Raw genomic sequence first — 12815 nt, 5'->3', positions numbered from 1 at the left:
ATTAGTAAGCAATTAACATCTCGATGAAATCAATTCGTAAGCTTCTTTGATGGTGAAAGAACCACTGCTTTTGTTGCCCCGGCCAAGCAAATCATCACCACCAGAGTTTGAAGGTGGGAGCATGAACTGAATTCGCATCAAAATTGATTGAGGCAGAACTCCTGCTAGACTTGTGAGACTAATAGTTGTTACAAACCAAGTTAAGAGCAAAGCAGTCTAGATCTAGAATTGTTGCAGAGGGCACAATCCAATGGACAAGGGGCCAACTTCATCAACCCACTTGACAGTATAGAATTTAATTGTTCTCCATTAGCCATTACCCATCTCATACCGTCTAGGACGTCAGACTAGACTTCATTAAGCGTTTTCAAGAGTGAATGATTTGTTCAAGTTGGAGTGAAATTGAGTAATAGTTCAAAACGGCTGTACTTGTCTCGAATAAAAGTCACCCACAATGACTCTCGCTTCAAAACTAAGGATCGAGCAAGTTTCATAAGGAATCCTTTATTAATTTTTCATAAATTGCAAAGTTCTAACCTTTCACAATTCTTTGGTTGGCAAAACTTATCCCTTCTATTTATCTTGAACGTCACCCTAAATAAAATTTCGACAATTTCGCTCAACTTCTTCACATGTTATAATAGACAACTTCACCATTTGCATCACATATAATGGCAAAGCCGGAGCAATAAATTGAACCAAGGTGATTTTTCCTTCAATAGATAGATTTTCAGCTTTCCACCCACTTAATTTTCTTGTGCACTTTATCGGCAATAGGCTCATAAGTTCTTATAGTAACTCGTTCATGAAGCAAATGCACTCTAAGTATTTGTCAAGATTACTTGTGAGAGAGAAACCTCTGACAGTACTAATATGGAGCATTGTGTACCGAGGTGCATTCTTAGAGCAAAAGAATTTAGATTTAGTAGCACCGATCTTTTGACCCGAAGCATCACAGAAAGAGTCAAGGCACTATTTAATAACCTACATTTGATCAACAAAGGTTTCAACGAATGAAAGGAGATCATCATCAAACATCAAATGAGATATCACAGTACTTCCTCGATAAGTTCGAAATGGCTTCCAGTCACCCTTCTTAAGCAAATCCACGATTAAGTGAGAAAGCCGCTCCATACAAAGGATAGAGTTGTGAGGCGAAGCGGATCTTCTTGTCTCACAGCCCTTAAAGACCGGAACACGTCCATTAGTTCCCCATTCCAAAGAAGCTGCATAATGTTAATTGCAATACATCGCATGATGAGATCCACCAATGAACCAAGAAATCCAGCCATGTGAATGGTTTCGCGAATGAATTCCCCTCCCAACCTATAATACACCTTCTCCAAATTTATCTTGGCTAGCATGTAGCCTTTCTTCTCTTTCATTTTATGCATTGAATAAATGATTTTCTGAGCAATAATGATATTATCTTAGATTTGGCGGCCCAATAAGAACTCACTCATTTTTTTTTTATGATCTATCCCACTCTAGCTCTCATTTCTCTGTCTCTCTCTCTTAGACATTTGTTCTACCTCTTTGCAGGGCAAGAGAATCGAACCCCACACCTCAAACTAAACGTCCCCACACCATCTAATTCTCTAGGCCACGTGTGTCACGCCCCGACTTGGAATCAAGATTGATGCTTGTTGACCGATCACAACCCGTTCGAGCTCGTGACTCGCGGAAAGAAATTAGTACGTGCCGTTCATTTTAAATGCGCAAACGAAAGCAATATTAAACGAGACATCACAAAACATCATAAGCAAACATCGCATATTATATTTACATGATTCGTGCTTATTTTAACAAGGCCATTTTTCTATCCCTTGCAAACCACGCGTATATTTTACACGCCTATTCCAAAGGCATTTCCAAACAAAAGCCGACTATGAATAACAAAATTTCGACTTGGGGTGATTTTGCTCCTACTACTCCGTCTCTTCGTGCTCCCATTTACTCGTGCTACTCCTCCCCACGACCTGTCCACTTGGCCATCTCACACCCCACTCGCAGCATGCCCTGGAGCTGGCCCGCCCATACCGTCGAAGGGGCCGCTGAACCCTCGCAGGGGTCCAATCCAGTCTCCGTTAGACAGGCGGTACCATGCCACATACATGTGGGGGACCAATTCCTCAAGGCCCTCGTCCACTATAATATACGTTGTAATCCGACGGTAGGCGCGGCCTTCACGGGCATCGATCACGATGAGCAACTCAGCTTGCATCTCTATGGGGTTGCCAAAACGGGTTGGGGGAGACGCCATCCTACGGTCCTGAAAAGAGAAAAACAACGGGGAATGAGTCGAGGGACTCAATAAGTGAACTCACTAATGTCAAGCGATGATGAATCAATTGCCGTTAACATGAGTCAGCTCTTACCGCATCGGTATCGATGGCAAATCAATAGCAAAGTTCATGCCAAAAAATAACAAGAGAACATCAAACGCGAAACATAAGCAAACCATGGAAAGAACCAACTATGATCAACCAAGTGACCGAGATACGGTCCAAGCAACCACGTCACAACGCATCTCAACTTCCTTTCCCGATATTAAGGAATCCACTTACACAAACGATACAACTAGAACACGTGAGAAATAAGGAAAGTAAGTGGCGTGTGGCTTGAGCACGTGAAAAGCGGGGTCTTGGACGTGAACTTCCTAATGGCCGAACAACAAGGAGAAGAAGGATGGTTGGTTGGTGTGTGTGGGCGTGTGGAGCTCACATTCAAGTGGGGGCCTTCTCCATTTATAGTGATCCATGCTTGAAGAAGAGGCAAAGTCATAATGATATGGTCCCTAAAGTCAAGTACCATCATGAACTTGATCTAGAGAAATCTTGAGCATTAATGGCATTAATGAACAATTGCCAAAAGAGCATGATAAAGTGATCTTGCCAAATCTAAGCCATTAAGGGCTTTTAATGTGGCTTTCCCTCTCTCACTTGATTTCTCTCGGCTCCTCCCCTGGCCAACTCCTTCTTGTCTCTTGTCCATTATTGATGGCCATGAGTCACTATGCCTCCATTTTGGGAGTGGACAACTCAGCTGGTCCCAATTATGAAGGGGGACACCTAAGCTAAGTTCCAATAATTATGGCTTTTAGTGGAAAATTTGACTTGGTCAAATTTTTGTCTCTTAGTTCCCTCTATTTTTGAAGCGTAAGGCCTTCTTCTAGTCCTTTACATATGCTGGTTTTGCTCATAAATAGCTTGGATCAATCGGCTTACACGATACCAACTAGTCGATGTCTAACTTATAACCCCGCATCATAATTACTCCACTTATTTTCCGAGAATTTTTTGCGACAAAACACACTTATTATACCCGTTTGATCCGAGGTTCGGTGTAGGAAAACCTCCAAATGTGACCAAACACAACCAAACAAAAGTCCAAGTCCAACTATGCAAGTTCGGGCCGGTCGGGTTGCCCAGGCACGTGGCCTGTGCAATCGGGCTTGGCCGGGTACGCTGCTGGGCTGCACGGGCACACGGCCGGGCACATGGCCGGGCGCGTGGCCAAGCGCATGGGCGCGGTGCCGGGCTGCACGAGTGACGTGCCGAGCACGACGCCGATCCGCATGGGCAAGGGGCCGATCCATGGACTAAACACATGCATTGACACACAAATGGGCACCATGCATGGCTCATGGGCACGGAATTAGGTCGGAGCCGAATCTGACGGGCACATTGCCTGGCACAAGGGTCAGACATAATGACTGGCACAAGGGCAGGCACAATGACTGGCACACGACCGAGCACATAGCCGATCCGTGGCCTAGCTGACGGGTACAATGGCCGGTCATGTCCGAGAACGAGGCCTGGCCGGCACGGCTGGCACATAGCCTAGTTTGCGGCCAAGCCATTAAGCTCGTGGTCTGGTATATGGCTCGTCCATGGCCTACCGGACTTGATGTAACGAACCATGGCTGATTCACTATCGGTCCACATTCGAGTGTCAACGACCCATGGTCAACCCTTGGTTGTCATGTAGCCTCGTGGAACTCAGTACCCTGGAATCAACTCATGGTCATCTGTGACCAATGCATGACCGTGCAGTATCACTCGCGACCGACACATGCCGACACAGGATTGATCCATAGCTATCCCGGACCGTCCCACTAATGGCCCTTATGGTCGAAGGGTCACTCCACAGTCATGTCACTCTAATCGTCTTGCGCGATTAGGGAGTCATTCCACTATCGATCCCTAGGTCAATTTGTGGATAATCTTTCGATCAAACCATGACCAACTCTCAAGACACTCGTTCCGACCATATTATCCGTTCTATTACGACCCTCGGCTTGGACCACTTGCCCAATCTATCACTATTTACCATTGGCCATCAAGGTCCAAATCCGGGGATGTCACAGTTCTCCCCTACTAATAAAATTTTGTCATCGAAATTTAAACGCGTACCTGGTTCCTCAATAAATGCAAGTACTGACACTTCATGATTTCCTCACCTTCCCAAGTGGCTTCTTCTATGTCATGATGACGCCATAGGACCTTTACTATAGGAACGGTCTTATTTCTCAACACTTGCACTTTACGATCCACGATCCGCACCGGCTCCTCAACATAAGACACTCTGCTGTCCAATTCGACCTCGTCGAAATTCAGCACGTGTGCCAAATCGGGCTCATCCTTTCTCAATATGGATACATGAAACACGTCATGCACCTGAGCAAGTTTTGGTGGTAATACCAACCGATAAGCCAAATTACCTATTCTTTCTAGAATTTCAAAAGGTCCTACATGCCTAGGACTGAGTTTACCTTTCTTCCCAAAACGCAGCACACCCTTCATGGGTGACACTTTAAGAAACACGTGGTCGCCTACCTGAAATTCTAGAGGCTTCTTACGTTTGTTAGCATAACTCTTCTATCGGTTTTGGGCAGTTCGAAGCTTATCCCTAATTATTTGTACCATTTCTACTGTGAGTTGGACTAGTTCTGGACCCGTGACCTTCTTTTTCCCAACCTCGTCCCAACAGACTGGAGTTCTGCAAGCTCGATCGTATAGTGCCTTGAATGGTGCCATTCCGATGCTCTACTGGTAACTGTTGTTGTATGCGAATTCTATGAGATGTAAATGTTCATCCGGACTCCCTTTGAAATTAATGACACATGCTCTTAACATGTCTTCGAGAGTTTGGATGGTCCTTTTTGTTTGGCCGTCCGTCTGCAGATGATAATCAGTGCTATATTGTAACTTGGTTCTCATAGCGGTTTGAAGACTTCGCCAGAAAGTGGCTGTAAATTTAGAATCTCGATCGGATGTAATTGTGACTAGAACTCCATGTAGTCGCACAATTTGGCGAACATATAGCTCGGCATAATCTTCCAACAAAAAGTTCTTTCTTATCGGAAGAAAATGGGCTGATTTTGTCAGTCGATCAACAATCACCCATATTGAGTCATTTCCTCGTTGACTTCTCGGTAATCCCATTACAAAGTCCATCGTAATATGTTCCCACTTCCATTTAGGAATTTTCAACGGTTGTAATAATCCTCCAGGCTTGCAATATTGAGCCTTGATTTGCTGACACGTTAAGCATTTAGCAACGTGTTTGGCTATGTCCGTCTTCATGCCATTTCACCAGAAATGTTGTCGCAAATTCTAGTACATTTTGGTGCTGCCTGGGTGAATACTGTAATTACTCTTATGGGTTTCTATCAGGATTTCTTCTTTAAGTTTCTCATCGTTGGGCACATATAAACGTCCATTGAACTTTAATATTCCGTCTTCGGTTATATGGAAGTTGGATTTCTTCTTTTCTGATAATTGCTTCTGAATTTTCTGAATCTCCAAGTCTATCTGTTGCAATGCCTTAACTTTTAATATGATTTATCATTCAATTATGAGAGCAGCTAATAGACTTTGATGTCGTCCGACTTCAAGTTTGAAATCCAAGTCTCGAGCGTCTTCAAGTAAGGCCCATTCCTTAACTATTAACTGAGCGATGGCCGATTTTCGACTAAGAGCATCGGCAACTTTATTTGCTTTGCCAAGATGGTACAATATTTCGCAGTCGTAATCCTTAAGAAGTTCCATCCAGCGTCTTTCCCTCATATTCACCTCCTTTTGGGAGAATAAATATTTCAAGCTCTGATGATCCGTATATATGACAAATTTCTCTCCATACAAGTAGTGCCGCCAAATTTTCAAGGCAAACACGATCGCAGCATGCTCCAAATCATGAGTTGGATAATTCAATTCGTATGGCCTCAATTGTCTCGAGGCATAAGCCACTATATTGCCATACTGCATCAATACACAGCATAGCCCTTTATGAGAGGCGTCACTATATATCTCAAATCCTCTTGGTCCCTTGGGTATAGTCAAGACAGGTACAGTAGTCGGTCTTTATTTCAATTCTTGAAAACTTCGCTCACACTTGTCGGGCCATTCAAACTTTGTTTTTTTTCTTTAGCAATCGCGTTAGAGGAATAGCGATGCTAGAAAATCGTTCCACGAACCTTTAGTAGTATACCGCCAAGCCTAAGAAACTTCGAACTTCTGTTACGGTCGTTGGTCTCGGCCAGTTGATTACTACTTCTACTTTGGATGGATCCATTGATATTCCTTCACCTGAGATCACGTGACCTAGAAACACCACGCGAGATAGCCAGAACTCACACTTGCTGAATTTTGCATAAAGTGCGTGTTCCCTGAACATCTGAAGCACTAGTCTCAGATGTTGTTCATGTTTAGTTGAGTTCTTTGAGTATATCAGGATATCGTCAATAAAGACTATGACAAAACGATCCAAGTATGGCTTGAATACTCGATTCATTAGGTCCATAAAAGCAGCTGGAGCATTCGTCAAACCGAACTGCATCATAGTGAACTCATAATGACTGTATTATCCTGAACTGTTTTCGGAATATCTTCCTTCTTGATCCTTAGCTGATGATATCCCGATCTCAAATCGATCTTGGAAAACACGGATGCTCCTTGGAGTTGATCAAATAAATCGTAGATTCTCGACAGTGGGTACTTATTTTTTATAGTAATCCTATTTAACTGCCAATAGTCGATACATAGTCGTAGTGATCCGTCTTTCTTTTTCACGAACAATATTGGTGCACCCTAGGAAGATGCACTTGGACGGATAAATCCTTTGTCAATTAACTCTTGCAATTGCACTTTTAGTTCCTTCAACTCGGTCAAAGCCATCCTGTAAGGAGCTTTGGAAATGGGCTCCGTTCTAGGGGCTACTTCAATGGCAAACTCTATTTCTCGTTCTGGAGGTAGTCCTGATAATTCCTTCGAAAAAACATCCGGAAATTCTCGTACCATCAGTATATTTTTCAACTTTGGCTCTTCTTCCTTTGACTTATTTTCTATTGTTGCCAAATACCCTTGACACCCCTTTTTCAAAAGTCAGGTTGCTTCTAATGCAGAAATCAGAGGAGTAGAAGGTCTTCCTCCATTTCCCACAAATGTATAGCAGGGACGATTAGGTGGATTAAATTGGATTACCTTACTATAGTAGTCTATATTGGCCCGTTGTTTATTGAGCCATTTCATTCCTATGATAACATCAAAATCATACATGGCTAGTACCGCTAGATTTATAATTTCCTCAAACCCACCTATAATAATCTTACACCATTGGCATCCTAGGGTGGTCTGCACCTCATCTTTCATTGGAGTAGAAACATTAAGTGCATTTTCGAACAGTTTCATCTCAAATTTTGTCAGTCGCACAAATTGCTGAGATACAAACGAATGAGTAGCTCTAGTATCAAATAACGCATATGCAGCCCGGTTGTTGAGAAAAATTATACCTCTAATAACTGCTTCAGAGTTCTCAGCATCTTCTTGAGTAAGTATATATATTCGTCCTTGTGCTGGGGGACGATTGCCATTGTTATCACGAGGCTGAACTCCATTTGATGCCGTCGCTTGCCTTTGTTGTGAAGGCATTCCATGTTGTCTTTGTGGACAGTCTCTTACCATGTGACCCTATTGGCCACACCCGAAGCATGCTCCCGTGTGAATTGGGCACGGAGCATCACCATGTCGTCTTCTGCAAACAGAATAGGTATCAGTAGTCACCTTTGGGAAATTTTGCTTCTTATTAGGAATGAAGGAACGCTTTCCTTGCCAAAGGTCTCTTGCCTGAGCGTTGATTCGCCCGAGAAGCAGAATAATAGGATCCTGCTAGAGTTACCCTCTCCAGCAAACCCTTCTCGATCAGTTGGGCTTGTTTATATAATTCATTATAATCCTTCAAGTTTAAAGGACCAGCTGACTCCAAATATTGGGTTTTAAACCATCACGGAATCGCTTTACCCTATCCACCAGGTCTTCAATAAGTTTAGGGGCGTACCTCGATAATTGAGCGAATTTCGCCTCGTATTGGTCCACCGTCATATTGTCCTGTTGGAGTTGCAAAAATTCCTTCACCTTTTTATCCTGAGCACATTCGAAAAAGTACTTTCCGTTGAATGCCTCGACGAAGGCATTCCAAGTTACAGCAGTATTTTCTGGAAACACAATTTCCTTCATCGCCTTCCACCAATGATTAGTGTTACCCTGTAACTAGTATGTTGCCAACGTCACCTTCTCTTCTTCAGAACATTTTAACAATTCAAATATCTTTTGAAGGTCGTTTATCTAGGATGCCGCTTCTTCAAGATCTCCTGTCCCAACAAATTTCGGGGGTCGCAATTTCAGGAATTGCTCGACCAACCCGTGCATCGTACTATCACCATTCCCATTTCCATTTGCTGCTGCATTCTTAGCATTAGGCAGCCGTTGCTGAACCTGTTGTCCCAGCAAATCTCCAACAGTTGCAAGAGCCTGTTGAATTTCGTCTATTCGGGGGTCTTGCTTTGACTTTCCTTTCAAGGTCGTGGCCAGGTCCTGAGCATTCATATTACCGTTGATATTCTAATAGGTTTTTCTACAACACAAGAACAGGTCAGTGATCAAAATATTATCAACCAAGGCCTATTCAACTAACAATCAGTCGAACAATCACATGCACAGAGTGTTTCCTAGTTAACTATCCCAACTTCAGCGCACCTTATCACTCCATGTCTTTATTTTCGCTTGGCTTTCAGAATCGTTTTCCATAATTCGGTGCACATTCGATTATTCTCGTTATTTAGCAGTCTTAGAAGCCTGCTAAGAGCCGCTCAATGATCAGGCCCTTCACCCCGACGCCACTTCTATTCAGAAGCTACTTAATGTTCAGGTGGTTATACCCCGACGCCACTTCTGCCCAGAGGCCACTCAATGATCAGGCCTTTTGCCTCGGCACCACCTTTGTCAGAAGCCGCTCAATGATCAGTTATTATTGCCCCGACGCTACTTCATTTCAAAAGTCGCACAATGATCAAGCATTCATGACCCCGGCACCACCTCCATCAGAGGCTACTTAATGATCAGGTCGTATGGCCCCGGTGCCACTCCCCGCCCTCGTTGGATCGACCAATTGCAAGTTGCCTCGGACTGTACCTACTAGAGGGAAAACCTGCTCTGCTACTAAAACTAAGCCCACTGTCACGCCCCGACTCGGAATCAAGATTGATGCTTGTTGACCGATCACAACCCGTTCGAGCTCGTGACTCGCGAAAAGGAATTAGTACGTCCCGTTCATTTTAAATGTGCAACCGGAAGCAATATTAAATGAGACATCACGAAACATCATAAGCAAACATCGCACATTATATTTACATGATTCGTGCTTATTTTAACAAGGCCATTTTTCGATCCCTTGCAAACCACGCGTATATTTTACACGCCTATTCCAAAGGCATTTCCGAGCAAAAGCCGACTATGAATAACAAAATTTTGGCTTGGGGTGATTCTACTCCTACTACTCCATCTCCTCGTGTTCCCATTTACTCGTGCTACTCCTCTCTACGACCCGTCCACCTGGCCATCTCACACCCCACCCGCGGCATGCCCCGGAGCCGGCCCGCCCATACCATCGAAGGGGTCGCTGAACCTGCGCAGGGGTTCAATCCAGTCTCCGTTAGACAAGCGGTACCATGCCACATACGTGTGGGGGACCAATTCCTCAAGGCCCTCGTCCACCATAACATACGTTGTAATTCGACGGTAGGCGCGGCCTTCACGGGCATCGATCACGATGAGCAACTCAGCTTGCATCTCTATGGGGTTGCCAAAACGGGTTGGGGGAGACGCCATCCTATGGTCCTGAAAACAGAAAAACAACGGGGAATGAGTCGGGGGACTCAATAAGTGAACTCACTAATGTCAAGCGAGGATGAATCGATTGCCGTTAACACGAGTCGGCTCTTACCGCATCGGTATCGATGGCAAATCAATAGCAAAATTCATGCCAAGAAATAACAAGAGAACATCAAACGCGAAACATAAGCAAACCATGGAAAGAACCAACTATGATCAACCAAGTGACCGAGATACGGTCCAAGCAACCACGTCACAACGCATCTCAACTTCCTTTCCCGATATTAGGGAATCCACTTACACAAACGATACAACTAGAACACGTGAGAAATAAGGAAAGTAAGTGGCGTGTGGCTTGAGCACGTGAAAAGCGGGGTCTTGGACGTGAACTTCCTAATGGCCGAACAACAAGGAGAAGAAGGATGGTCGGTTGGTGTGTGTGGGCGTGTGGAGCTCACATTCAAGTGGGGATCCATGCTTGAAGAAGAGGTAAAGTCATAATGATATGATCCCTAAAATCAAGTGCCATCATGAACTTGATCTAGAAAAATCTTGAGTATTAATGATATTAATGAACAATGGTCAAAAGAGCATGATGAAGTGATCTTGCCAAATCTAAGCCACTAAGGGCTCTTAATGTGGCTTTCCCTCTCTCACTTGATTTCTCTCGGCTTCCCCCTTGGCCGACTCCTTCTTCTTGTCTCTTGTCGATTATTGGTGATCATGAGTCACCATGCCTCCATTATGGGGTGGACAACTCAGCTGGTTCCAATTATGAAGGGGGACACCTAAGCTAAATTCCAATAATGGTGGCTTTTAGTGGAAAATTTGACCAAATTTGTCTCTTAGTTCCCTCTATTTCTGAAGCGTGAGGCCTTCTTCTAGTCCTCTACATATACTAGTTTTGCTCACAAATAGTCGGATCAATCGGCTTACACGATACCGATCAATCGATGTCTAACTTGTAACCCCACATCATAATTACTCAACTTATTTTCCGAGGGTTTTTTGTGACAAAACACACTTATTATACCCGTTCGATCCGAGGTTCGGTATAGGAAAACCTCCAAATGTGACCAAACACCACCAAACAAAAGTCCAAGTCCAACTATGTAAGTTCGGGCCTGTTGGGTTGCCCAGGCACGTGGCCTGTACAATCGGGCTTGGCTAGGTGCAGGACCGAGCACGCTGTTGGGCTGCATGGGCTGCACGGGCACACGGCTGGGCACATGGCCGGGCATGTGGCCGAGCACACGGGCGCAGTGCCGGGCTGCACGGGCGCGGTGCCTGACTGCACGAGCAGCGCGTCGAGCACGATGTCGATCCGCATGGGCAAGGGACCGATCCATGGACTAAACACATGCATTGACACACGAATGGGCACCATGCATGGCTCATGGCCAAGTCTCTTGGGCACAGAATTAGGCTGGAGTCGGATTTGATGGGCACATTGCCTGGCACAAGGGTCAGACACAATGATTAGCACACGACCAGGCACGTAGCCGGTCCGTGGCCTAGCTGACGGGCACAATGACCGGTCATGTCCGGGCACGAGGCCTGGCCGGCACGGCTGGCACATAGCCTAGTCTGCGGCCAAGCCATTAGGCTTGTGGCCTGGCACATGGCTCATCCATGGCCTACCCGACTTGACGCATTGATCCGTGGCCGATTTACTATCGGTCCACATTCGAGTATCAACGACCCATAGTCAATCCTCGGTTGTCATGTAGCCTCGTGGAACTCAGTACCCCGGAATCAACTCATGGTCATCCGTGACCGATGCATGGCCGTGCGGTATCACCCGCGACCGACACATGCCGACACAGAACTGATCCATAGCTATCCCGGATCGTCCCACTAATGGCCCTTATGGTTGAAGGGTCACTCCACAGTCATATCACTCTAATTGTCTTGCGAGATTAGGGAGTCATTCCACTGTCGATCCCTAAGCCAATTCGTGGACAATCTTTCGATCGAACCATGACCAACCCTCAATATACTCGTTCCGACCATATTGTCCGTTCCATTACGATCCTCGGCTTAGACCACTTGCCCAATCTATCGCTATTTACCTTTGGCCATCGAGGTCCAAATCCGGAGATGTCACAACGTGCCTAATGGGTGAAGCTCACTATCATGCGAGCTTGATAGACAGTGAGGGAAGAAAAGGATGGAGGCAAGTAGACTTTGCTTGATAGAGTACTCGACGGTGACCATTAGAGTATTGAGCAAATAACAATGGTGAAGAAGATAAGTTACTCGATCATTCGTTGAGAAGGGCAATTTTGTCTTATAAGTGGAGAAAAATTAGGGAAATTTATTCAAAAAGTCTTAAACCGATTGCACTTTAGTTAATTCAGTCCTAAACCTTTCAATTTTGCCAATTGAGTTCTAAACATTTTAACATGTAACCATTGAAATTCAATGACGTGGATGCCGGTTGTGCCACGTAGGATGACCGACGCTAACGTGGACAAATTTTATTAATTTTTTTATATTTCTTTTCTTTTTTTTTCCCTCTTCTTCCTTTGCCGGTCGCCCAGGCTCCGGCGATAGGCCAGGTGCTACGATCGACAAGAGGCGACCTTAGGTGAGGCTTGCCCTTGCCAAAGCCGGCGAGTTCGAGCCTCGAAAGAGGTCAGCAAG

This window comes from Syzygium oleosum, unplaced genomic scaffold (genome assembly GCF_021117445.2).
Source record: "Syzygium oleosum isolate NSW1041296 unplaced genomic scaffold, Sole_v2.1 Sole_v2.01, whole genome shotgun sequence".
Taxonomy (NCBI): Eukaryota; Viridiplantae; Streptophyta; class Magnoliopsida; order Myrtales; family Myrtaceae; genus Syzygium; species Syzygium oleosum.
This window is presented reverse-complemented; position numbering follows the sequence as displayed.